Source organism: Polypterus senegalus, chromosome 2 (genome assembly GCF_016835505.1).
Source record: "Polypterus senegalus isolate Bchr_013 chromosome 2, ASM1683550v1, whole genome shotgun sequence".
Classification (NCBI taxonomy): Eukaryota; Metazoa; Chordata; class Cladistia; order Polypteriformes; family Polypteridae; genus Polypterus; species Polypterus senegalus.
In genome coordinates, this window is record NC_053155.1 from 201,904,342 (window position 1) to 201,928,193 (window position 23,852).

The window sequence follows — 23,852 nt, forward strand, 5'->3', positions numbered from 1 at the left end:
TATTTGCATGTTCACATCATGGCTGTACAGTAATCATTTTCTCTGAGAATTCAGTTTTCCTCCAACCTTTGAAATATGTGTTTTAGGTTAATTGGCAACTGGTTCCCTAATCAGAGTTGGTACCTGCCTTGTAGCTGATTCTGTTGGCATAGGCTGTGGCCGTCAAAATCCTACCCAGGACACAGCATTTTTGAAACCAGTGAAATTGTAATTTACTGTCTATTTCTTATTGAGCAGTCGGGTGTAGCTGTCCCTTGATGGCTGCACTTCGCAAAGAAGAATCGTATCTGAAGCTATTTGGATAAAACATTCTGTCACTGAGACTTATCATTGTTATTTGCCTCTAGTTGCTTCTAAAACATGAATATGAATTATGGCACTCTTTTCAGTCAAAGTTACATACTGTATAAGGTCCTCTGATTTTGTAGAGACATTTATGAAGTTTATCTTGAAATCTGCAGAGCACTTATTCCTCTTATAGATGAAGTAAATCTTAATTCATTTTCCAGACACCAATTAAGAAAACAACGTGTAATTTCTATAAACACTATATACACTTGATCTAAAATATAGTATAAACGAGGCATGTCAAACTCCTACCTACTACCTAACTACCATTAGTGGGCTGCTTGGACTGCCATACGTGCGTCAGCGGGCCGCACTGTAACAAATACTATTATACTATTATAAAAAGTTACTTTAGCTTTCTTTTGAATGCTGAAAACTTTAAAAAATGTAACACTTAAAGTTTAAAGAAAATAAATTTATTTCCATAGAATCTCCGTACAACAGCATACAATTAGAGTCTTAGCCTCTTAGCTAGGTCCTTATATAGGAGTCTTACAGTGTGAGATCTATTTCTTCTGTCCCGACACTTGGCATCTCTTGTTAGTAACCAGTTCGTCAATATCAGGCTTGAAATCTTGTGCAGCTGCAACTTTTATGAGGGATGAAAGGTGCTCAACAGTAAGTCTTGAGTTATATGGGGTTTTGGTAGGTTTCATTAATGAAAACAATTGCTCACAAAGGTAAGTGCTTCCGAACATAGACAATACTCTCGATGCCAACTTACGGATCTGCATATTAGGGTGGCAGGTAAGCATACAAGCCTTGCACACCAACTTCGTTGTCTTTTGCCTTGAGCATAGAATCTGACTGCAGTTCAATCAATTCCATTTGGATATTCTCAGGCACATTCTCAACGTTGTCAGAGTATGGTGACGTAAACAGCGCAAAGTCCAAAGTCGCACGAAAACGCTCACTGAATTCATTGCTCAGTAATTCAAGTTGGAAAACATATCCTCTAAATATCAAATTTTACTTTACTAAGTTTACTTCAAAGTTTATATTGTAAAATAAGCCGATATGCAAAAAGCCCCCTGACCTACACTAATTTTACAAACTCAAAATCACTAAAATATGTTAATAAACAACTCACCAACTTCTCGCGTCCACTTCAGATCTTCAGCTATAGTCTGCACTAACTGTTCGTTACAATACTAGCACAAAATTACATAAAACTAGAGCAAAAAAACGTGAAAATATGCGAGCTATTACTACTCGTGATGGTCAGTTCTGCCCAGTGGCCAGTCTCAGCAGCCCATCCAGTAGTGCAGCAGCCTGGCACTCCAGGTGCGACGTCTCGGCTCACTAACTTTGGTCAAGGCCTTAGTGTCATGCATAGGGTATCAAGGAGCTGAGCTGCAACTAGCAGATGACATTTCCAGTACCGTAATGCCATTGGAAAACACGCTTTTGTCAGAAGGTGGAAGTAAGAAAAGTAAATAAGTAACGCAACAGATGCAGAATGATTCAATCACAAACGATAGTAATCATTTTGTACAAGTTTAGTGCTAACTATGATTGTCATGCGGGCCACACAGATTTCTGTTGCGGGCCGCATGCGGCCTCCGGGCCGCATGTTTGACATGCCTGGTATAAACATCTTTAACAGCAAACAAACAACAACAATAGCAGTTTAAAGAAAATGTTAATATATAGTTAGAATGTATTTGATGGATTGAAAAAATATTTAAAAAATGAAAGAGTAAATGTGACAAACAAATCAGAGCTTGCAGTCTTTTTTGAAGCCACCTATTTGAAATTTTCATTTCAGGCCACTTGGGCTGTCTTGCATTCATCCACATATCCACATGTCTATCCACATCTTTTCAATGATGCTGAAGTCTCAGGACTGTGAAAGCAATTCCAAAACATTTACTTTATCTTTCTTTAGGTACTTCACAGTAGATTTTAAAGTGTCTTTTGAATTTTTGTCCTGTTGTAGAAGCCATTATTTTTTCCGCTTCAGTTTCCTGACTGAATGTCAGGCATTCTCCATGAGGATTTGTTGATATTTAGTGGAATCTATTCTTCCCCGTAGTTGCACAGTTTTTCCTGTGCCATTGGCTTCCACACATCTCCAAAGCAAAATAGATCCATTCCAGTACTTAACAGTTTGCAAAGTGTTTTTTTGTCTTCAAATATTTCTCCTTTTTCTCCAAAAAAACCTTTTGTGAATGTGGCCAAAGAGGTCAGTTTTAATCTGTCTGCAGGATATATCTTACATGATGTTGTTTTGCATACTTAAAACACTGTGTTTTGTGATGAGATCACAGGAAAGTTTACATTTTGATGGCTCTTCTGAAGCCAATGTCAAAGTACCACTTGCAACACCATTCCCTTCTAAGGTAAATCTTCCTGCAGGACGCTTGAAGTCATATAGGGACTTTGCTTTACCGTCCTTCACATTATACAAGCTGTTTTATCTGCCAGTTTTCCTGGTCTTCCAGATTTTTTCTTGACCTTAATGGTTCCCCTTAAATGTCATTTCTTAATGACTTAATGACATTTCAAACGGTGGAAACTGCTTGCTGGAAGCACTTTGATATCTTTTTATAGCCTTCACCTGCTTTATGCCCATCAATTATGTTCATTTTGAGATCTTCAGTCAGTTACTCAGTAGAGCCCATGCTGCACAATGTTTGAACAGTTAAATAATTTATTCAGCTCTGAAATAGTCAACAAAACTAGTACAAGTATAAAATAAAATTTATTGAATAGTAAACCCTTTGTAAGTTCACATTTTTACCTTTGTTTCCTTCGTTAGTTACTCAAGATTATTGTCTTGTTAGTGCTTCAACAAAACTATAACAGTCTCCACTAGTGGTGTTGGGTGAGCCTTGCTCAACCATCTAGTCATTAGTAGACACAGATGGTGGACTCCAATGGCGTGGATTTGTGACATTTACAAGCTTGCTGCATACAAGAATCTTAAATGTATCAAAATCTGGGATGGTAAATTAATGATGTTTAGAAACCTCCTCTTCTAGTAGAATGCATAAGAAGAGGTGCTCGGATTATTTTATTCTAGAGAGACAAAAAGAGAATGAAAGAGAGTAAGGAGAAGAGACACGAACATTTTAAAGATGTTTGTCTTTAGCACAGATTAAAAGGGAAAAGGAGATTTTGCAATTTCTTTCTACAAAAGCTTGAATGAAACAAAACTCCTTGGCCACCCTACTTAAACTACAAATTGCCAAACTTTTTCATATTTATCATCGCCGTAAGCCTCATTTATATAAAATTCAGCTGTTGTGTATGGGTAGTGCTAGGTTAGTAGTTTTGAAGTTGTTACTTCAGATATTTCAGATAATTGTTTGAAAGTATTTGAGGTATTAGGAAGAATTGTGCAGTGTTGAAAAGAAGGGGTACAGGGAAGTAGTGAAATATAATAAAATCCGTTGACCCGCCAAAAACCTAAAAGTTAAACTTGTGGAAGGTCTCAGAAAAAAAGTAAGAATGCATTATAGTGTTATAAATCTCTCAATATACAAGAAAATGCTGCCATAGAGTGCAGAAAGCTCTTCACAGATAGGACTGGAAGTTGTCCGTCTCTGAGCACTTCACAGGTTGGACAGAGTGAGGCGAGCATTAGCCCGCTGGAAAAAAGTAAAATGCATTCCTTAAAATATAAGGTTTTGAGAAAGAGAGTGGAGGCTTTATTAGGAAACAGATTGGGACCAATACATGAGTGCTGCATCTCAATGATGATGGGGGAGTGTAACAGCGATTACTGATAGTGTAATGCTGACTATGTTCAGGTAGAGAACAGCATAAGCCAGCTACATCTTGTTCTCAGGTAGTATCAGTTTTGAGGCATTTCCTGTGACCTGTAAAAATATAAAGTGAAATCATCAGATTTGTTTTACTCTTACAGTGCAATGTTACTCTGTATATTGTTCAATAAACATTCCCATTGTTGAGATGAACCAGTGACAATGGTACAAGGCAATTTCGCAAAACTGTATGCAAAATAAAACTCTGTTGTTTCCCATATTAGCAGGTGTGAGTTAAAGTGTTTATATAATGATAACCTTTATTATCTATATAAGACTTTTCTATCAACCTTAGCCATCCTCCTCTTAACCTTTTGGAAAAAGAAATCATGCACCTTTACATAACTTATAGTTGAGTTTCATGAAGTGAACTATAAATGTTAAAAGATAAGAATGGGGTAGGATATTTGTTTAACCTATCCATTCTTGAGAAGTTAATTAAGGCTGCCTTGTTAAACCAGTGACAAGACAGCAATAAGTTCAATAGACTGGCAGAAGAACGTAGTGTGATTCTAATTCTTTAATTGTCCTTCTAATTAAAATGATAGTAGTGCAAAAATACAGGTTAATAAGTAATGAATATTTTCCCTTTGAAGTTATATTCGTCAATATCTATCATCTGCAGTTGGTTTGCTAGAACGAAAGTAAGCAGAAAAAAGAAAAATAAACTTTAGTGCTACTCTGCTCCTCATATCAAATTCACATTTCAAGCGTTAAACCAAAACATTGACTTTATTTTTATATTAAAAATAGCAACTCACTGGGGCCTGACATGAAACCAGACTTGTAGCATCACACACACAGTTGACAAAGGGGAAGGGGTGATCATCAAAATTTAGATTATTTGACCTCATTTCACCACATGCCTCATTGAATAGCTCAAAACTTTTAATTTCACTACACATGCAGTAAAAATAATACAAAGTATATTTATTTAGTTAGTGTCTTAATAATGTTAATCAGACAAGGCAGGCAGTGTGGTGTAGTGGTAAGGGCTTTGGACTTCAAACCCTGTTACTGGCACTTTGTCACCCTGAGGAAGTCACTTGACCTGCCTGTGCTCCAACTGAAAAACCAAAAGAAATGTGGTAAGTCGCCCTGGATAAAGGCATCTGCCAAATAAGTAAATGTGATGTAATTTAACAGAGTTGAAATAATTCCCAATTGATTAGCTGTTTGCCACTTTATTTAATTTGGAAAGAGACTCATGGATTAATTTATTATACTCTAATCCCAAAGCAAGTTTTATGTAAATCTCATTTTTATTATGTGGCAGTCAGCAAGGATGTCAAATAGCACTTATTCTTGTTGTTTTTGCTACTCAATCAAGCCACTTGCCATTTATTTGTACAATAAACTGGAGATTCAGGTTGTTCTAAAGGACATACTTAAACAAAAAGTATTCCTTAATATGAATAATACTGTATAGTGCCTTATATGTGGTAAATCTAGATTAATTCCACAAGACCTTTCAGTTTCACATTAACGTGAGCTAGAAAGACAATATTATTTACACTTAAATTCTTAGCCAGTAAATTCAACTTCAGTTCTTTCCTTTTAGCTAACTTTGCATACCTAGGAGTGACAATGACACAATATTACATAATGGAAATTCAAACTCAAATTTTGCAACAACTGAAATGTGTCAGGTAATCATATTAGTTGATCTCTCATCTCTTTCTAACACTGACCAAGAGAACCAATACTGTACAAATTAAATATATATTTTACCCAAATTCTCATACTTTTCACAGTGCTCTCAGAAAATAAAAATAAATCCTTCTTCAAAAATTGTACACAGCTATAACATTGTTAAAATTACTTAGGAAGAGACCTCATTTAAAAGCAATCAATTCTGCAGAGACCAACTTCTGACCAGCCAATCTCTATACAGGCAGTTCCCTGGGTTACGTAAGAGATAGGGACTGTAGGTCTGCACTTAAATTGAATTTGTATGTAAGTCGGAACAGGTACATTATTTTAATAAATGCTGTTGTTGACTGACTGTAACCAAGTGCTCTGCCAATGAATGATGGAGTTTCACCCCTCTCTGACCTTTTTATTATTTCTACTTTATTTTCAATGGTGATAGTTTTTCTCTTCTTCACTGTATCACCAGCACTTGCATCAGATTTGCGTTTCAGAGACATTGTTGAAGGCTGAAGACAAAAGATTAAGATGAGCTCTTCTGCACAGCACTGTACACGCTATCACAGCAGGAAGGCACCAGTTGTCAACACATCTGATGTACTGAAAATAGACAACTTCCTGCTATGTGCGTAACAGTACAAGCAGGCTTGCTATTGAGAATGAATGGGGGCAGCAAGGGGCGGTCTGCCTGCAGCGTCTGCCCACCGAGAACGAACACGGTGCAGCCAAAGACAGGTAATGAATCACCCACCACTGCCCCCATTCAACAGGCAGCCACCTAAGGCACACTACAATGCTACCCTCCGCCACCCCATTCACCCTCAATGGCCTCTGTTCAGCCACAACCGGGTCACCGCTTGCAGCATTACCAGCCGCCCACCGAGAATGAACGAGGCAGCCATGTGTGGTGCGTGGGCAGTGGAACACCCCCTTCGCTCCATCCAGCCTGTGTCCAGTCAGGAACAGTGGCTGAGGCAGTGTAGTCGGCAGGCTGCAAACCACCCCATCAAGCCTCTGTCCTGCACACGAGCGATAGCTGTGGCCCTGGTGACTATGGACCACGAGTCACCACTTGCTGCCGGGAGCCGCCCAATGGACACTACATTGTGCGAGCAGCGAAATTGCCCCCCCTTTAGCCTCTGTCCAGCCACCACTTGCAGCGTCTCCAGGCCAAAGATGACGGAGCAGCAGTTGCTGAGGCGAATGCGTCGCAGCAGCGTCTCCGTTCATAAGTCGTAGGTCGGATGTCCGTATCCTGGGGACTTCCTGTACTTTGACATTTTGTAATGAATCAGATAGAAATGAACTCATATCTGCATGTAAGGAAAGTCTAATCTGGCTCGCAGGATCCTCATTGCTGAGGACTAAAGCGGCAGGGCCAAGCCAAAGGGACACCCAGGTAACACCTGGCTGCTGTAGATAGATGGTCACTTCCAGAGGGTGGGACTGGACCTCATGTCTGCCCTGGGGGGTGCCAACCAGGAACCCGAGCTGTTCTGTCGTGTGGTGGGTGTGGCAACGCACTGTACCAGAGTATGCTCCCCAACTTGACCTGACTATTTACTCCAGCATCAATATATTACAGTAAACATTGCCAAAGCCCAGATTCCTCCAAGAAATAAATATTTTACATTTAATATAATGAGAAGTCAAGCAAAATGAAACCTTTTATTGGCTAACTGAACCAATTACAATATGCCAGCTTTCAAGGCAACTGAGGTTCCTACTTAAGGCAAGTTGTAATCATATTTAATATACAAATGCATTGAGAACTTTAGAGAAAAGTATAATGGCATCATATTTATCTTTTTAACATTAAGTATGATGGATTACAAAAATATTTAATCTGATATATGCAGTCAGAGGTTTCACAAAAAGAACATTTCTTTACATTCCATATATTACTCAATTATCTAAGTGGACCATTTACTTTGTTGTGCTATTAGTAACAACTGAGGTATCTCAGAAATATACCAGTGCCTCCAAAATTATTCATATGTAGTTAATCTGAAACAGAGTTGGGAAAATGACCTTGCAATTCGATATTCATACAATAAATGGAAGTTGGCCAAGACAGAACACTGTTTCTCACAGTAAGAAACAAACTGTTAAACTCAGTATTGTACATTGCTTAAATCCTCTCTTGACTCAGAATGTCAAATGTTTATTCTGAATTAGGCCCTACAATTGAGAAATGTTCACAAGCATCACAATCTTAAGTCACATGCATTTGCAATGTCCCCTGTTTAAACCTTATTAGACTTCAGTTTTGCCTTACCTAACAGACAGCCTCTGGATTGCAATATATCCTAATCCTTTTATTTATTTGTTTGGGTTAGAACAGGGCAAAGCACATTTCCATATTGAGCAATGTCTTATGTTGCTCATTTTAACATGTCTTAGCCCACCTACTTCAGCACAGTAGACAATGTATTGATTTACCATATATACTCACATGTAAGTCGGGTCTTGAAACCTGAAAGATCAATAATAAAATCAGACCCTGATTTATGAGCCTGTTCAAAAATTTTACACTTAATTCACATTAAGTGAATTAAGGAGCGCTGCAGGTGATTGTGCTTTCTCCGGTTCTATTCAGCCTATATACATCGGACTTCCAATACAACTCAGAGTCCTGCCATGTGCAAAAGTTCGGTGACGACACTGCTATCGTGGGCTGCATCAGGAGTGGGGAGGAGGAGTATAGGAACCTAATCAAGGACTTTGTTAAATGGTGTGACTCAAACCACCTACAACTGAACACCAGCAAAACCAAGGAGCTGGTGGAGGATTTTAGGAGGACCAGGCCACTCATGGACCCCATGATCATCAGAGGTGACTGTGTGCAGAGGGTGCAGACCTATAAATACCTGGAAGTGCAGCTGGATGATAAATTGGACTGGACTGCCAATACTGATACTCTGTGCAAGAGAGGACAGAGTTGACTATACTTCCTTAGAAGGCTGGCGTCCTTTAACATCTGCAATAACATGCTGCAGATGTTCTATCAGACGGTTGTGTCTAGCGCCCTCTTCTACACAGTGGTGTGCTGGGGAGGCAGCATAAAGAAGAGGGATGCCTCACGCCTGGACAAACTGGTGAGCAAGGCAGGCTCTATTGTATGCACAGAGCTTGACAGTTTGACATCCATGGCAGAACGACGGGTGCTGAGCAGGCTCCTGTCAATCATGGAGAATCCACTGCATCCACTGAACAGTATTATCTCCAGACAGAGGAGCAGCTTCAGCAACAGACTGCTGTCACTGTCCTGCTCCACTGGTAGACTAAGGAGATTGTTCCTCCCCCACACTATGCAACTCTGCAGTTCCACCCCCTGGGGTAAACGTTTACATTATACAAAGTTATTGTCTGTTATACCTGCCTTGCACTCTCCACCTTGCATTTTTTTAACTTGCTCTGCATTTTTATCACTCTTTAATTTAATATTGTTTTTTATCAGTATGCTGCTGCTGGAAATTGTGAATTTCCCCTTGGGATTAATAAAGTATCTCTCTATCTAGCTAGCTAGCTCACAGTGGTAACAATAAATCCATCCACTAATCATTTTTATAAATTGGCCCTAGTCTGTGTGTGTGTGTGTGTGTGTGTGTTCATTTTGTGATGCGCTTGTGCTTGTTTCAGTATGTGGCTGAATCTTGCTGGGATAAGCTCCAGCTTCTCTGCAACCCTGTACTGGTTGTGTGAATTAAGAAGATAGATGGGTGAGATGAATGGATGAAAAAAATCTGTCATTTTCTAATGTAATTTAAAACAGATTTGAAAAATACTGTATGATTTATTAAGTATTGAAATTAATTATTTCAAGTAAACTAAGAAAGAAAAGTCTGGTTGTATAGGCTAGGGTTATATATAAATAAAACAAAAACAAATTTCTTTAAGCAGTTAGGGAGCTGATCAATTTTAAAATCAAGGGACTGTCAAGGTTCGCTAAGTAAATCTCATGAAAATGTTAATTGTGTTAACTTTAATATTAATTTTAGGTAATAATTATTATAACTATAATTAATATTAATGGCATTTTCTTTTATATTATTACATTAGATCAGCGCTTTCCAAATGAAGTTCAGAATACAACATTGCTTTCTGTTTTTTATTCTTACCAATTTATTACTTTTTCCCATACATCAAAGTATTTAAAAGCAATTAAGGAACCTATCTGTTATGAAAAATGAATTAAATAATTAATTAAAAAATAAATGAATGACATAGGTTTTCAGTGTAGTGTAATGGTTACTGGACATTAAAAATTTAGGCTGCCATTTCACCTCAGTGTTTTAACTTGTACAAAACTCCTAACTGAATTGTGATCCAAGTATTCATCTTCATCATGTAAAGCACTTTGAGCTACATTATTTGTATGAAAATGTGCTATATAAATAAATGTTGTTGTTGTATTAAAATTATATTTAATCAAATTTAATATGTCTTTGGAATTCAGAAGAGTTGAGGGTTTCTTGGGCTATGACATCTACTATGTATTAACCAAGAATCTGGTTTTTGCAGGTAGAATAGGCAAACAGTTGACATCAGTTAATGTACAGTAGAGACCTGTTATTTCACTGGCCTTTGGTAACCCATTCACATCCATTTACTCATTTTTACTGTACAGTAAGTGGTGTCTTTAATAACAGATAATGTAAAAAATGAGAACAAGTATGACAACTTTCCCAAAGCAATTGTAACTTTAAGAACATCCTAAACTCGATCTCCAGATCAATCCTTAATTTAGCAGGTCATCCCGAAATCCATTGTAACTAAAGTACAGTAGACCCCCGCAAAGTTGTGGTTCAGAGTTCGCAGCCTCAGTCGTTCACAGATTTTTCCTTAGAACCTAACTAATAATTGTTAGCACAAACTGCAAATATCCTCCGCAATTTATTTATGGCTTTTTTCGTAGCAATATTGTAGAGAGAACACAAACAAACCATAGAGGAAAAAGCGGCTTGGGATGGTGAAAGTAGCTAATCTGAGAGCGTTATTCATTTCTCCTTGCTGCTGATTGGCTGCTGCTCTGTGACGCAACTCTGGCAGATGCAGCTCAGAATTCCCGTATCATAACAGTTTACCACATGTACAGTAGCTATGTTGAGTGTTTCTCTGACTGTTCTCGTGCTTTTCGTTTTGTCCTTCTTAAAGCCCTGCACCTTCTAAGGCTTCTGGCAATGAACCTAAGCATGAGAAGAAGTTTAAGACACTCCAGGAGAAGGCTGAACTACTGAATTTGCTCCCAGAACTAAAAAGTTATGCCACAGTAGCTCCCTGAGGACCTGTAAATCCTCTGCTTTGCTGTGCAGTCATTATCTTCATTACATACCTTCATCATGCTGCACAGCTAATTCATCATCATCATCATCTTCAATCAATATCATTCATTATTAATTGTACATTTTACTGTATTTTTATTAAATTAAATTATTACGCATTTACCCTACTTATACCAAAGAGCTCTGAAATGCAAAAAGATGTTTCCTTTAACAAGACATTGTGCTTATAGCATCTGTTTTTGCATTTAAGATATACAGTACATAAGGCTTTCTTTTGAAGGTGTATTATTATTGGTATTATTAAAATCAATGTTTAGCACCGACTAGTGGAATGATCAATCTAATCTGAATAATTCAAAACATTCATAAGAACAAGTCATAGTAAAGTGCCTTCTGAAAACTAGTCATCAATCTGTAGTGAATGCTTTTAACGTTTTGATTTTTATTATTGCATTTTTTTCCCATAAATTTACCTACCTACTAAAATCAGGATGCAGTATATTTGACATCTGGAACAGCAGAGCAAAATTACCAACCAGCTATATTGTATTTTTGTAGAACATGAAAATTTTAGCCCAAAGGCCATATTGCAAAGGAACAAGTTATATAAATAATACAGTATCAAGAACAGGTGTGTGACAATTGGAAAAACTTTATAGAGTCTAACATATTTTTCCCTTGCTACTACACTTAAGTCTAAAGTTTAGACTAAAGTGTAGTAGCAGGGGAAAAGTAGGTTAATTTTTGATAATGAAAATTAAAGTAATGTCAGACCATCATCAGTACCGCTTTTACATAACTATTCTGTTTTGTCCACTGGTTTCTAATTAAAATACTTTATTTTATTTACATGTACTCGAGTCACTGATTTAAGTAAACTCATCCATGATCAGTTCCTGTAAATAAAATTTATAAAATATTTATAAAATAAATTTTAATGAGACATGTTCCAAATAGATCTTGCTACATTAAATGTAAGATTACATGATAAACTAGACAAGGGTTTTGTTTACAAAGAAGAATTGGCCCCTTTACAATTTTTAGATCTTTGATTCTTCAATGTTATAATTTCTATGTAAAGTTTACATTTTATTTCTTTATTTTAGTTCTTCTCTTAGTCTAAAGACACTTTCATTCTGTTAGGTCATTGGCAACTTTTAATTGGCCATTGGACACAACTGTGAATGAGTGGGCAGTCCAAGTTTGATTCCTACCCTGGGTTTATTACTGCCAGGTTGCCCGTGCTTGACAATAAAGGACTGCATGCATAAGATTAGCTTTTAACAGTGTGTTTATGATTAATAAAGTTTGTCTGTGGAATATCAATGAATTTATATCTCAGCCTGTACTGTTAAAGAATGTTATACGGCTGCCACATTGACTTTGTCTTTATAAATGGCATTTAAAAATTGGTAATTAATTTAATCAGTTGAGATATTTACTGTAATGATATTGTGTCTTTCCAAAACAAAATAAAATGCACTAAACTGACTTACTTTTTTGTGAGCTGTGCAAGTTCTTTTACATGCTTATTTGGGGCATTGGCAATTCTGACCGGTAATAAATTCTCTGCGATCAGAAAAAGTGTTTAAATTTAGGTGGTAGCCAAAAATATACAGATGAACCTATTCCATCATTATGAAGAATTGGCAAGAGTGGTACAGATTTGTTTGCCAACAGTGCAGATTTAGTCCTTCACCTGACTTTCGTACTCAGTGTCATCAAGGAGCCTACTGGCTTAATAAGTGCAAAACAGAAATTCTGTTCTTCATTGAAAATGCGTGGTCATATACTGCACTAATTCTTTTCTCCCACAAATCATTTTAAACATCATTCATGGCCACTTCATTTCATTAGACAGATGAATTTCATTATATAAAATGCCCTCCTGTGCTCTGGGCATTCCAGAGCTGTAGAATTGTGATGAACAATGTGTATCACTAAAGGTGACATTTTAGTGTATAACACTTAACAACTGCTTCTTCAAACAAAAATTGATAGAAATGTGCCATTCCTGCCTCATTAATATTTGCAGCAGTGTTATACTTTGTGAAAATTTATTGAAAAGTATTTACAATCAGAAAGATTGCCTGAATTCATATGTAGACACTCATAAGTAAAGTGCAAACCATGACCAGGTTAAAAAAATAATTACTACAGTAAAACAGTAATTTTTTAAACACTAAATTGTACTGCATGTAGTATATATTTGTAGCTCTATGTATGATATTGGCTTTCTTTTAATAATATTAGCTTTCAGATACTGTATAATTTTTACATGTCCTAATAGGGTACATATTTCCTATGTAGGCAATTATGCAGGCTGGCTTATTATGCAGGGTGGTATTCTGTCTTTTATAAACAGTTATTTGTTTGGGGCAAAAAAAAATGTTTTCATATCACTTTTCATAGGACTTTACCCTTTATTTTTTCTATTTCCATCCTTTGAACTTGTTTAACAGAAAAGTAAAAAACAAATTGCGTTAACACCATCTCCCAGATTTTTCTCTTGGGAAGTTAAATGCAATTTTTATATATTATTTGTTTCAGTTTAATTTATCCGTATTAAGTGCACATCCACATATCATTTCAGCACATTATACTGCAATTCCAAATGCAGAATGAAAAAAACAAAGTGCAACATAAACACAAAACATATCATCACACAATAGAATATACACAAAAATATGCAAAAATATGGTTTTAACTCCCAAATTCCAACCTTCTTGGTTACCCTTTCTGAATCAGATTATTCCATTAGAATATAATGAAAATTTTATCAGAAAAAAGATTCTTCATTTATGACAATGCAGCCATTCTGAATCTGACATGAACATCAAGAACCAAGAAAGCAAGTGGAATTATTACTAGTGGCAAATCAAAACCAATTAGATAGATAGATAGATAGATACTTTATTAATCCCAAGGGGAAATTAACATACCCCAGCAGCAGCATACTGATAAAAAACAATATTAAATTAAATAATGGTAAAAATGCAGGTATAACAGACAGTAACTTTATATAATGTTAACGTTTACCTCCTGGGTGGAATTGAAGAGTCGCATAGTGTGGGGGAGGAACGCTCTTCTCAGTCTGTCAGTGGAGTTCTGTCGCTGAAGCTGCTCCTCTGTTTGGAGATGATACTGTTCAGTGAATGCAGTGGATTCTCCATAATTGACAGGAGCTTACTTAGCCCCCGTCACTCTGCCACAGATGTTAAACTGTCCAGCTCTGTGCCTACAATAGAGCCTGCCTTCCTCACCAGTTTGTCCAGGTGTGAGGAGTCCCTCTTCTTTATGCTCCCTCCCCAGCATTACCACTGCGTAGATGAGGGCACTCGCCACAATCGTCAGATGTTGAAGGACGCCAGCCTTCTAAGAAAGTATAGTCAGTTCTGTCCTTTATTGTGCAGAGCATCAGTATTCGGTACGTTCACATAAAATATCTATTGTCATCAAAATGACTATGTGGATGCCTGCCTGACTGTCCACATCAAACAACTCAGCTCATACTATATATACCTTTTATCATACACTATATAAATACAATGTACTATTATTATTATTATTATTATTATTATTATTATTATTACACTGTGGTGGATGGATTTTGTTGAAATTTGGCACACTTATTTTAATGGAACCTGTGGACGAAGGTTCAAACAAATAGCAGGCAGACACCAATTCTAATAAGCAGAATCTTTTATTTCTGACTTCTTGGTGAGCAGAGCGGCTTTTTCTTACAGAGAGAAAATGCAAGGAAAGGCCCCCGACAAGGGGGGTTCAGCTGCATTTATAACAAAATCTTCAAAGAGAATGGTTAGAAAAAAAATATATCAGTTCCATCCAAGGCCACAGAACATTCTTTACAAAATTTGTTGATTACAACGGAAAGCATAAATTCTAGTCTTATATTTGGAATGAAGCTTATCAGAAAACATATGTTTGGCATCTTACTAGGACGATAATCCAGACACTGCTGAAGCAACTGGGAAGAGTCAAAAACTGCATTCCACACCGGCAGCTCTACCCTAATAAGCACACTTATTTTTATCTGTTATAATAATACCAAGGCATACAGAGAACATGCAGATTTTCATACAGAAGCTTGCAATAGATTTTATCTTCCATTCCACAAACCCTGTGATAGTTATATTTTTCTTGAGGTACCTCAAATACAGCACAAAGTAAAAATGCTTGAAATTTTAAAAACTCCCATTTAGAAATCATTGGTCTTAAAAGAGAGAACCATTCTGTGCTAATTCAGTTACTTATTAATTTACATTTTCAAATTCACCTTGTCAGCAACTATTTCAGCTTTTATATTTTCTTCTTTTTCATGTCTGATAGCCACACAAGACTCAAAACAAATCTTAAATACACAAGAAAGATTATAACTTTCCATTGGGTACCTATATGAACTATATTTAGTTGTAAACGAACCACAACACAAAAATTGATGCAGTCTTTATAATAAATGACATAAAATCTGCTGGTTATGAAAGCTATTTGGGTTCAGTCTTTAACTACATGATATTGTAAAATGCTATTGAACAATGTGTATTTTGCATACTGTACTAGTAAATGTAATTATCCATCCATCCACCAACCCACTATATCCTAACTACAGGGACATGGGGGTCTGCTGGAGCCAATCCCAGCCAACACAGGGCACAATGCTGGGAATAAACCCTGATCAGAACACCAGCCCACCGCAGGGCATGCACATACACACACTAGGGGCAATTTAGAATAACCAGTGCACCTAACCTGCATGTCCTTGGACTGTGGGAGCAAACCAGAGCAAACCCATGCAGACACGAGGAGAACATGCAAATTCCACGCAGGGAGGACCCGGAAAGCGAACCCGGGTCTCCTAACTGCGAGGCAGCAGCGCTACCCACTTCACCACCGTGCCGCCCTAAATGTAATTATTGTAAATTTTATTCAATTTTTTAATATGACTGCCTTAAATAAATAAGCAAACATTATAAAATGCTAGAGTTTTCAAAATAGTTACCTCAGCCACCAAACACACCTGAATGTTATGACATGCATTAATTTTAACTTATCTGATTTTCTATATTTGAAATCTGAAAAACTTCTTGTCTCATTTTATTGGTAAAATTCAATGAGAAAAGTTACCTTGTAATAAAGAAAGGCAAAAAGGGAGAAAATTTTAAAACTGAAAAATTCTCAATGTACAATACAAAGAAAAGACATACGCATATTAAGATATATGCTAAGGTGTATGTTGAAGAATAGGGTACGAGGGTGGCACAATGATAGGCAGTCGTGGGTTCAATTCTGAGTTTGGAATCTGTTTGGAATGTGTACACTTTCCATGTGTGTACATTACTGTGTAACACTGTCAATAAGAATATGACTGCCCTGTAACAGACTGACAACATGACCAGAATTGGTTCTAATTTGTCACATCATGCCAAAATGTGTAGCCCCTGAGACTCTGACTGGAATTAATGGGATTTTAAACATTAAATAAATGTAGTTCATAATAACAGTATGTGATTTGTACAGAATATGCTCCACTTTGTGTGGTGTTCCTGTGTCTAAGTCATTATTTGTTGTATATGCCAATGAGGATCTAAGCTCTACTGTCTGGACTCTTTTTCTTTCTTAGTTAAAATTTTTTCAAAGTACTCTGATTTGCATTTTGGCCTTCACTTTACAGAGAATAAGTAAAAGAATGGGTTCAAATCATTTTTGGGTTACAGCCTAACTAGAAAGCAACTGCAAACACTTAAGTAAAAATATATGTACATATGTAATATATGTATGTATGATCAATGGCGTCTTTGGTTTCACTTGCAGTCCTGTATACGTTCATCTCACTGTGTTAATGCTAACCAAGAAATGTACTTTAGCTCAGTTGAAATTGACGCAGTTTATGAAATTTAATTTTGTGTGAATTAACTTGACAGACCTCTATAAATATTACTGGGATAAAGTGGATATTGTTTATTTCTATGAAAAATTGCTTTAGGTTGTTGAAAGTTATTTTCATCCAAATGTCCTCTAAATAGAAACAGTATAAATCTCTCCATCCACAGATTTGTTTGCATACATTTCCATTTCAAGTGACTTAAATTCAGCGCAAGCTTTCATATATTTTTATGACTGATCTTCCACCCATTTTGTTTAAGTATATATGCCAAGAATTCTTAAAGCTTCTTTTTCATTTAGTATCTTCTGACATACAGTGTGTCTAAATAGAGTAGTTGCAGATGTGTTATTTACATAATGATCTTTAACCAAAAACAATCAACTATGCAGGCTTTGGAGGAATAACAGTGGTTTGTGCTGTGTCACAGAATGTTCCAGTTCTAAATTCAAAAGGCATTGAATAGGGCTAAATATTTATATCTACAAAGTAAACTTTTCATATTTGGAGGTTTTCTTCTGATGATCGAAACTATTTTCAGCACTAACATTTAAGGCACTCAACAGTCAAGAAGAAGGCCTTCAGGATCACTTTAACATTATTATATCATTCTATACAGTTAAATAGATATGACTAAAATAATGAATAATGTAACAAGTACTTTATTTTTTTATTCTTCAGCTCTGTAGTTTATAATTTGCAATTTTTATTTAATTTTATAATTCTAATGTAAACCACATATTCATTTAAAGATTCCTGTAACTGTAATCTATTATGAAAACTAGTGCGCTTTTAAAATAATACAGTCCAATAGAATTACCAATACAATGTGACACATGCTGCACTGCATATACAATATTTACTAAATTGTTTACTTGAATAAGCACTTTTTGGATTGTTAGAAAATAAACACTTGAAGGAATGGGAAACTTCAAATTAACAATAACCTCATTTGTTTATCTCTATAAAACCTTTTCTATATTTACAGAATTTACATTTCCCCCTGAACCTATCTGGGCAGGATTTTAATGGCACTCTTGATATGCCTAGCATTTTGTTAGTAAGTTTTCTCTAGTGCAACCAGTATCATAGTTATTATTACTTAATGAATGCTAAAAATAATGTCAAAATATTATTACACATTATACCTCTTTAATGATGAATAAAAATGTAATGCTTTTATACTTTTAACATAAGCATAAAGATGTTATAAAGTAATATAGTCTTGTTTGTAAATATGTGACTGAAAAGATGCTAAAACAGTGTAATTTTAAGTTCTGCACTTCTTAATTGTTCAAAGTTTTCACATGATCTGATACTACTAACTATAATAATAAAAAGACAGATTCCAAAAGATTCCCAAAAACTTGTTTTTCAGAGTAGAATCAAAGATGTCACAAAACAAGCTAAAACTTCAAAAAATATACTACAGAAAGAGATAAAATACACTTTACTTTTTAATATTACTAGGAGGCTTTGCCCTTCTGCTTGCTTCACTTGCCAACTAAATCCCCCCCAACCCCTGGCCTGCGCAATGCACCAACCACTTCGAGTATCTGCCACTCACATTGTGAAGAGGGGAGCTGAACGCAACCCAAAGAGATGCCATTCGCTCCTCCGAAACTCCCTCTTATGATACAATGGGAAACAAATGCAGTTTTTTTTTTACCTTCCCTTTGCTCAATCAACTTGCTGGCTTACTGTCCCCTCCGACTACACACTGAGCTCAATTCACTCCTGAAAGAGACTTATGTTTGTTTGAAGTGTTTGAATAACATTTCTGTCTCTAAAATCTCCTGTGTATCTGTGCAACTCTGTGACCCAAGCGTGACAGTGTATGTGGATTTCACTTTTAATTCTCACGGATACGCCTCTTCTTTGGGAAGAAACACTACTTTTCCCTAATGGCAACACAAATTAGACAATCTACAAGTCTCCAACTTAAAGTTTAAATCCAAACAATATATTCGATCTCTTTTTGCTGTTCTGTTGTTGCACTGAGTAATAATTTCCATTTGTTTGTGCTAATGCAATCTTTACTATAATTTTTTTGAGACTTTAGAATTTTTGTATTTCCATTATCTATAACCTGCTCTGCATGTGTATTGCGCCATGTTTTTGTTTTTGAATTCTTTATGATGTTCTACTTTGTCATCTACTCATGGGTATGTGAAAGTGTCTCTCTGAGAAAGTAACGTCTCATTTCTCTGAAAAAGTACTGTCTTTGGCAATTCATCGGTACTGGTCTAAGTAACTATACTGTAATTATTCATTGGTTTAGTGTACTGTGCAGTCACAAAAGATACAGTATATGTTGACTGTGCACTTTTTGAAATAATGGGAAGAAATACAATATGTACTTACATAGCAAACATATGAAATTATAATAAACTAGTAAACAGGAGGATACCTTTCAGTCCGTCAAGCCAGTTTGTTCAGCTAATACATAGACTGCCCAAAGATCTCATCCGTATTTTTCTTGTCAAGGTTTCTGCTTTAACTACATGGCTCAGTAGTTTGTTCCAGAGTCTCATAACTCTATGCATAAAGAAGTGCTTCCTGGCTTCAGTTTTAAATGCACTTCCCCTTAATTTCCACTGATGTTCTTGATTCAGTGATTTCCGCTTAATTTGATAGAGTTTTGCTGGATCTGCTCTTTCAATGCCTTTGAGGATTTTAAATACCTGGAATAGGTCCCAAAGCAGTCTGCTCATCTTGAGACTAAACAGGTTTAATTCTCTGTCAGAGTAGGAAAAGTCTAGGGATGCACTTGGTTACTCTCCTCTGCACAGTTTCAAGTGCTGCTATGTCTTTCTTCTATTGGGGTGACTTGACCTGCATACAATACACCAGATCCGGTCTTACTAGTGCATTATATAGTTTGAGCGTAATGTTCCTTGACTTAGATTCAACCATTTTTATGACATAACCTAACATTTTGTTTGCCTTTTTAATTGCTTCTTTACATTGCTTAGTTGATGAAAATATTGTGTCAACATGTATTCCTGAATCCTTTTCTGAGGTTGCTTCTTGTATAACAGTGTCTCCCATCTTATATTTAAAATTAATGTTCCTGTTGCCTCTGTGCAGGACTTTGAACTTTACCATTTTGTTGTACTTACCCTTACTATTAATCCAGTTAAATTATAAATGCTGTAATTTGGAACATTGTCTACTTGTACTACAAATGAAACTACTATATATTTTATTAGAAGAGTAGAACACTAGAACTTGATATTTAAGTAGACTGTAGTTTAACTAAAGTGTACAGCCATTTCTAAATCAGTCATGTATATTTGTGTAATCAGTTTTGTAAGTGATATTGTGTCCCAGTTAATAATATGTCTCCCTCATGTCTGCAGCATCACTTAGAGAGCCATCTCGAAAAAAGATGTACATTTTATTTTAAACATTTGCAACAATGTAGAACAGATCAGATCAGATTAGATTGGATTAAACAGAACTTTATTTGTCCCCAGGGGTAAATTTGCCTTTTTACAGAAGATCTTTAAAAGATAGATAGATAAATGAATATACAGTATATGCACACACACTATGTTGAGAAAACACACTAAAATTACTAAAAATAAAGAAAACAAAAACAGAAAGAAAACTTCTTACTTGGCTGATACGGTCACATTGAGACATTTATACATTGCTGTGGGTATAAAGGAGGTCTAATAGCATTTCCTGACACATTTTTGAATAATTCATTGGCTGTTTTAGTGTTAGTGTGTCGGAAATAGGATGTGCAGCATTGCTCATAATGGCACTCATTTTTTTAATACTCTCCTTTGCTACCATCTCCAGGTGTCTGCCATTTTTAATTAGCTTGCTGATTCCCTGGGCCTCTCTTGAAGTGATGTTATCTGCCCAGCACACCACAGCACATAAAATCGCACTGGCCATTACTGAGCTGTAGAATATGTAAAGGATGTCACTTCCCATATTACAGGAACATAGTCTCCTAAGAGAAAACAGCCTACTCTGCCCTTTCTTATATAGTACCTCTGTTTTACAAGACCAGTCTAACCTGTCATTGATGTGGATCCCCAAGTACATGTAGGAGTGGGCCACCTATACATCCACTCCCTGAATAGTAACCAAACATAGAGACTCTTGGGCAAGGCAAAAGTCTGTAACCAATCACTTGGCTTTGCTGATGCTAAGATGTAGACAGTTCTCTTTTCACCAAGAAAAAAAGTTCTCCACCTGACTCCTTCGTCTCATCTCCTTTATCAATACACCCCATAAGTGCAGAGTCATCTGAGAATTTCTGCAAGTAACATGACCGGGTGTTATATTTATAGTCTGAGATGTACAGAGTGAAGAGAAAACAAGGAAAGACCATTCCTTGTGGTGCTCCAGTATTGCTCACATCTGTATCATAAACACAGTTATTGAATCTCACAAACAGAGGTCTGCCTCCATTATCCAGGACACCATAGGCTCATCCATCTGCAAATCTCTGAACTTACCTCTCAACAGGGATGGCTGGATGATCCTGAAGGCACACTAGAAATCAAAAAACATAATCCTCACAGTGCTGCCATCTTTGTCCAGGTGGGAATAAGCCTTGTGCAGCAGACAGATAATTGCATCCTCCACTCCAATCTTTCTCTGACAGGTAGACAGCAATGGGTCCAGGTGGTCTACCAAAAGAGAACTCATATAGTTCAGGACCAGTCTTTCAAAGGTCCTCATGAAGTGAGACATAAGAGCACTTGGTGACTGTATCTGAATAACAGTGTAATATATTAGATCTTCATCAACTAACATATACCGTACATTACATTAGAGTACATTTCCCATACTAGTTTTAGCATCACTGTTAAGCCTCAGGTTAATGGATTATTTCCCATTTTGATGATTCCCCCTTCCAATAACTCAGGACTAGTATCTATAGAAAAATAAAGTAGCCATTTATTTATCTTTGCTATTGAATCAAAATTCTGTCATTTGGTAGTTTTCTTATGTTAGTACACTGAAATTTAGAAAAGCAGCTAAAGTGCCTGACAGCATTTAATCTGTATTTTAAGATAAATGGAGTAGCTTAGCAATTTTTTGGTAAATATCTTTGCTTTTCCTCTAATGAAAATCCAAAGGAATACAAGATTTTGTGACCCAGCTGTACATCAATGATAATTAAACTGGTAGCCTTATTCCTGTATTTCCTTATTCTATTTGCATAGTTCCATGACTTCCTTGAAAAAAAAAAAGATTAAATAAAGACAGGCTTTTGACTGTTTTCAGAACTTCAATTAATTGTATTATTAGGCATGCCAGCTCATCCACATCATTTTCAGTATACCCTTTCCAGAAAAGAGCTGTCCATGGTTAAGTTACTGTCAGTGGTTTAAATATCCCATTATGAGTACATTTTCAAGGAAATTCTAACCCGCCCGTGTCTTTATGTTTTGTAGTAAGGGTGGTAAAGTGACAAAGAAGAGGCAAGCTGTATATTGTGCAGAAATTGACAGAAATGATTCTATATATGAATTAGTTCATTTGTAAACTGGATTAGAAAGGAAAATAAATCAGGAATTTAGGACCAACCTTTGACAAGACTCATAATTTTATTAGTTGAGACACTTATTAACTGATGCTATTTAATTGAAATCACATTTTTTGATGTTGACTTTGAATTGAAATAAAACCCCTCTACATGAGCTTACTTTTGATTAAACTGTGATTATTCATTATTAATCGATTCACACACTTTCATTAACTCTTTAATTTTGATAACCTTTGACAAGTTCATAATTTTATTTAGGCATTAGCTTTTTTAATTTTGCACATGGCTTTATAACATGGGTGTTGAACTCTGGTCCTAGTGAGCTAAAGTGGCTGCTTTTGCTTTGAACTGTTTCATGATTAGAAACTAATTTTGGTTATTGGCACACACCATTTTATTGCTCCGCTTCTTGTTAATGTCATCATTCCACAGCACAAGAAATCCTCCATCCTTCCTTTTCCTTGCAATTTCTACACCTGCACAGGTTCACCAGGAGCCGGACCCTGACCCAGTAGCATTGGGTATAACATAGGAACCAGCATTGGGTGGAATTGTGGAGCATGTTCTTTCACACATATACCGTGATACTCACTCATATTTAGTCAATTTCAAGTTACCAATTAACTTAACAGAAATGTCTTTGGAATGTTGAAGTAGAGAGAAGGAAAATTCATGCAGATATAAGAGCAGCAGTGCACAGACTGAGATTCAAAACAAAGACTGCTGAGCTGTGAGGTAGATGATCTTACAATGGAGCCCCTCTGCCATAGAAGATATTCTGTCAATACCAACTCTAATATTTCTTGGAAAATGAACAAAATATTTATCGGACTGTGTACATTAGAATCTGTCACATATTTTTTTTTCCAAATATATTAGCAAAAGGGGTATTTTATAATGAACACACACAGACGGCACAAGATTTTCTGACAACACATTGTCTATTTTGTTTTATGCTCCTTGCTAGTGTTTAAAGTTTGGTTAAAAATGAAAAATAAGTTTAAATTGTTGAACTACAATTAAGCAAAACATTTTGAAAGCAAATAGCCTTGTGTACACTTAAGGGTAAAGCAGCAACTAATATTTGTCTACATTTTAAAGAAAAAATTAATTCAATTCTTGTACTACAGACAGGGAGCTACTGTATCTTATTAAACAGTTTCAAATTAAGAAATATGTGAGAATAAAAATATTCTGTAACTGTGCTGTCAGGTGGTGACCCCTGACTTATGTGATTTTAGTGTAGAAAGCCAGGATTCTCTTGATTGTTATCAGTTAATTAATGCTTTTAGTCATAATATGTTCAATATGATATTAAATATACATACATTTCCATCAGAATGCAGTAATTCATCACTTTGAAAAGGACTGTTGTAGGTACA

General features: G+C 36.1%; 1 protein-coding gene across 1 annotated transcript in view; it reads left to right on the top strand.

The window, feature by feature from the left end:
• LOC120524451 (cilia- and flagella-associated protein 47-like) overlaps window positions 1–23,852 on the top strand; it is a 644,864-nt gene that overhangs the window by 422,855 nt on the left and 198,157 nt on the right. The window lies entirely within an intron of this gene.